Below are 5,233 nucleotides of genomic sequence, written 5' to 3' on the forward strand. Positions count from 1 at the left end.
TAAGGTGAGGATTTCATCTTAGGAAACAATGTTTTACATGTGTTTTAAGAAAGTAAATTCATGAACTTGTTTTATGAATCGAAAAGGAAATCGCCAGGCATTATTGGTATTGTTATTCATTGCATATCTTTTGAAATACCAATATGTGTGATTAGTATAACCGCTCATGACTTGTTTATGTTCTTGGTAAAACTATTCACAAAGGCCTGACTTTTTTATTGGTATGACTTTTATTAGTGAAACCTATCTTAAGTAATCACCTGAGATGGTATGATCGATTTTGTGTTATTGGTATGACCGACTCTGGGTAAAGGGGAACCGATCCTAGTAAGAGGTATAACCTATCACAAAGGGGAATCGATCCTTGTATGAGGTGCATCAAGTTTTTAGCAGAAAGGGGAACCGATCCTATGGACATGTGCAACACGTTTTTAGCTGGAAAAGGGGAACCAATCCTATGGACATGTGCAACACGTACAAGTTAGATACCATATATATGTGGGGAACAGATCCTAGTACCTAGTCAACCGAATTTTGGTAACTAGTGTGACTATGCACAGTACTCACATGAAGGTAGAACCAAAACTTGTTTTGATAGAACCGTGAAACCCATGTTTGGTGATTGAGTGTTCTTGATCAATCACATAGTTCTTGAAAGTTAGATGAACAAATTCTAAACTTGTTTGGAAGTGTGGCAAATCGGTTTCAAGATGGTAAGTATGAAAGAGGACTTACAAAGTAAAGATGTCGACATACTTTGAACATGTGCAGTAACGCTTATCTTTAATTATTCAAAGTTATTCCTTAATAACTAAAGGAAGAAAATCTCGGATCGAAATAAATAAGTTAAGAATATTTTATTTAAGGTTTTTAATTTTATATTTGGAAAATGAAAATTAGTAATGTGCATTTGCTAGTTGGAGATTTTCTAAGAGATTTTCGGTCAATATTTGGACAAAGAATTTCCAGGAATTATGGAAACCGAATTCGGAATATATTGCATATCTTGAGAATATTTTCGGTTTTGGAAATTCCTTGGTGTCCAAACTTCCTTGGTCTATAAATACTTGAAGTTTGCATTTAGAGCAAACTAATCCTGAGTGACAGCAAAAACTATCTCAGTTGTGCTGCTACTGGTGAAGCTGCCTATTCAGAGAGGAGAGTAACCTAATTAGGCGAAATCTCTTACGGACGCTCAGTTTAAAGTCTTATTTTGGATTGAGAATCTCTATTAGTACCGTTGGTGGGAAACTAGATAATTGTGGTTTATCTTTTGTTTTCGATTGATTTGATTGACTAACTGTGTTTGAACTTTGATTGCACCTAGTTTGTTTATGCTTGAGAATCTTCTCTTATGATATAAGATTCACTCAAACTAGATCGAAGTTTCGACATGGATCTTTAGACTGTTTGTAGATCTAAAGACGTCTTGTGATAATCCATTGTTATCAGACTCCGTTCTGTGAGTGATTGATCACAAGAGATTCAAGTTGTTGTGTGCAGGTGTTTATTGAAGATCTAAGAAGATTTGAAGATAAAGAAGACTTTGAAGATTTATGATTTGGGTTTATAATATTTGGTGTGCACAATACTTGTTTCGGTAAAAGAGGATCCAACTATAATCGGTTTATCCTTGTGGTAGATTAGATTGATTAATTGTGTTGATCGGCATCAATACAATTATTTGTGATTAAAAGTATTGATTGCAAAATCTTAACAATTACTTTGGTAGTTGATTATAAGATAGATCTAAGAACCTGACAAGGGAGTTTATTGAGATAAACAGAAGAGCCTTTTGTCGAACTCACATCACTTGGTTGAAAAGAGTTGATACCGAACAGATTTGTTGTTCCTTTACTGTTTGGAGTATGAACCAAAGGAATTGTTCCAAGTACGTGAATTATTACAGGTCGGAGGCGTGGGAATACAAATGGAACTAGTTGAACTATAGGTTTAGTTTCTTGGTCTCAACTATACCAAGTTGGTTTGATTTTGTATAGCGTCTTAATCCTGAGAGTATTCAATTCTTGACTAGGTCCCGAGGTTTTTCTGCATTTGCGGTTTCCTCGTTAACAAAATCTTTTTGTGTCATTTACTTTTATTTTCCGCAATTATAATTTTGGTTATTATAATTTAAAGTAAATTACACAAACGTTAATTCCTATTTACTTGATAGTAATCCTATTGTGTTTGGTTAAGTCCGAACCTCTTATCAAGTAAACATACTTCGTTGTTGTATTGTACCGATCTCGTATCCATAGATGATCACACAAAGTGTGAACCGACTAGTTGTATTGTCTCGACTCAGTCCATAGACAATCATTTTCGTAGAAAGGACTTAATTATAGGTGAAAAAGTTTTAGCTTGAGATATATTTGGGTACCCTCACTTTTCATGTCTCACTACTAGAGTAAAATATTCATCCATGGCATCGCAGTTATGTTTTAAATATAACACGACTTGAAAGATACGTTAGGAATGAAACAGTTTAAGTCAATATTACTAACCTCAAGAGTAAGGATGATGTCGTCGTTGTAGCTCAGTATTTCTTCATGTTCTTCAGGTATTCGAGTAATACTTGTATGTCTCATATTCTTAGAATTTCTAGTCTAACCTATACGAAGTTGTCTCTAATACATAATCGAGCGACTCTTAGATGAGTTTTGATTCACTAAAATATGACAACCAAACTTGACATACCAACGCTTGGTGGATTCAACCGAGCTATGCTCTAACAATCCCCCCCTTTGTCAATTTTAGTGACAAAACTCTTAATACATATGGATAAACAAATTACATGAATTCATTATACATACGCTTGATTCCTAGTTTCAACAACGCAATAACCTGCATATATTCAATTTAATGTCGTTGTTGACACCTGAATAACAAATCTTATACTCCCCCTAAAGGTAAGATAGGTAGATATTCAATCCGAACATCTTTATTATTTCCCTTTTGTAGTCAAGATAACTACAAAAATCACATAAGATATGATGTGTAGTTATTATCCTCCTTAGTCAATGCTTTATGTTTTCGTTAAATATAACGTTTAAGCACAATTGTCCTTTCCTTTGTGATTGCAAATCACTTGTTTACTCCATATATTTCTCCCCGTTTTTGTCACAAAATGACAAAGGTTCGAGCAAATAAAGGTCAAACCGAAAGGATCTTATAAATCTAAAAGACTTGTACAACTAATAAAAATTAAGCACGAAGGTTTCACATACCACTTTAGATAACCAATATTAAAACCGAAACTACAAGTAATTTAGTTTTAATATGTTATCAAGGAAACAATTGCCCAAAGCAGTTTTCCCTAATAGTTTAACAAATTGACTAAGAAACTTAGTTCCCTTGTTAAACCTATTCGATAAGACCAAAATAAAGATCAGAATTAACTTTATTTCTCTCATCAGGTTCTAATTATTCAGACAATAACTTAGATATTTCCCTTTAGACAATACAAGTACTAGGTTAGTTAACTTGTATTTCTTGTCAAGGCATTCGATTAGACTTGAATAACCGAATCCTTTAATTTGATAATTCTAACTAAGATCAAAATTAACTTAGTTTCTATTATCCAGAATAAAATTGGACTAAACAAATGATCTTGTATTCTGTTAAGCCATAAACAATACATACAAACCAAAATAAATTTACTTGCACAATTATTTTTCTTAACCGGAAGCAATTGAAACAAACATAGACATTATAACACCGCAATTGCACCAAAATTTCGTTAAGCAAAAAACACAATTATTAGCTCATGATGTCTAATATAGCTTCTAACAGTAAGAATGTGTCTTCTTAGAGAATCTTGAAGATTATCATGTTGTGAGACATCTCGAGTTTTAATCATAACCGATGCACAAAGTGCTAATTCATCAAGAGATTATCCTTAATTTACCGATTTCTCCATTGATGCACGAAAGTCTTCTTTCAGACAAGAAGAATATATAAATATATATAAGATAATAGAAAATCAAGGGTGATATAGTTTGGTTTATGAAAACCGAATATATTTATCCCAAAATTAAAAGATATCGATTATGAGATTATTGTTACCTAAAACATATTTGCACATTCTGCCCAGTTTTATGCCTCCTCACAAACAGAATTTGGGAAACAAGTGAGGATGCATTTTTTCAACATAATCAGTGTGTGTTGAGGTGAGGATTAATCTCACTACAAGTAACAAAGACATCCTTAGGATGATTTATAAACACAATAGATTGTGTTTCTTTGTGTTCTTTCTTTCTCTTTTTATTGCAAGAGTCTGCACTTCTTGTTGAGATCTAATAAACTCATCAACCTTCAAAATCTTTATGCCTTTGCGAAGTGCCTTGATGAATTTATTTTGTTGGAAATTTCTATAGAAGATTGCAGTGTGGTTACTTTCTCCACATAAAGAACTTAACATATTATCATAAGAATTAACTTCTGACCTTTTTGGTTTGTCAACCAATTTTTCTTGCTCAGATTTTACCTCTTGAGTTTTATCTCACAGGGGTTTCATAAGGTTTTTAAGTTCTAGACTTAATCTTCGACTTTCCTTAATGTTAGAGCATAGCTCGGTCGACCTCGCATGCGTTGCTATCTCAAGCATGTTTGTCAATGTTAGTGATCAAAACTATGAGTCTTGATTTCTAGTCTACATAGCTAAATCTCGGACTAGGATAGAGAAGTGTAGTTGAGCTCAAGGACTTCATGGCGATTTATCATACAACGACGAAGATCTACTCAAGGAACCGTGGAACTTCATCAACAAAAAGGTATGTGGAGACTTCAACTTATCTATCACTCAAAAGTCTATCTCTTCTATCTCCTAATTCTTATGAGACAAAAGTCGTATGCTATATAGACTGGATCATACACATTTGATATTTCGAGCCGAGTATATCTCTCCTATTTATATCTCGAAATCATGTGTTGGTAAAACGTTTTGCTTTGATCGGGTTTATCTTCACCTAATGAAGAAAGTCATAATGTTTCAATCACTTTGAAAATCGCTTTGACGAGAAATAATGTAACAACTATATAACGTCCTCTAAGAATGTTTCAATGGTTGGAATGAGAGTTTAGGTCAATATAACCAATGATGGATATAAGCATTGTGTGGTAACACATATGTGCATAAGTCTTGTTCCTTAATCCGAAGTTTGCGAACTTTGTTGATTGAGAGAAACCGGAGGAATTGGCTTTGCCAAGTCCGCGAACTCAGTTTGCGAAC

The sequence above is a fragment of the Papaver somniferum genome, chromosome 1 (assembly GCF_003573695.1).
Source record: "Papaver somniferum cultivar HN1 chromosome 1, ASM357369v1, whole genome shotgun sequence".
NCBI classification, from domain to species: domain Eukaryota; kingdom Viridiplantae; phylum Streptophyta; class Magnoliopsida; order Ranunculales; family Papaveraceae; genus Papaver; species Papaver somniferum.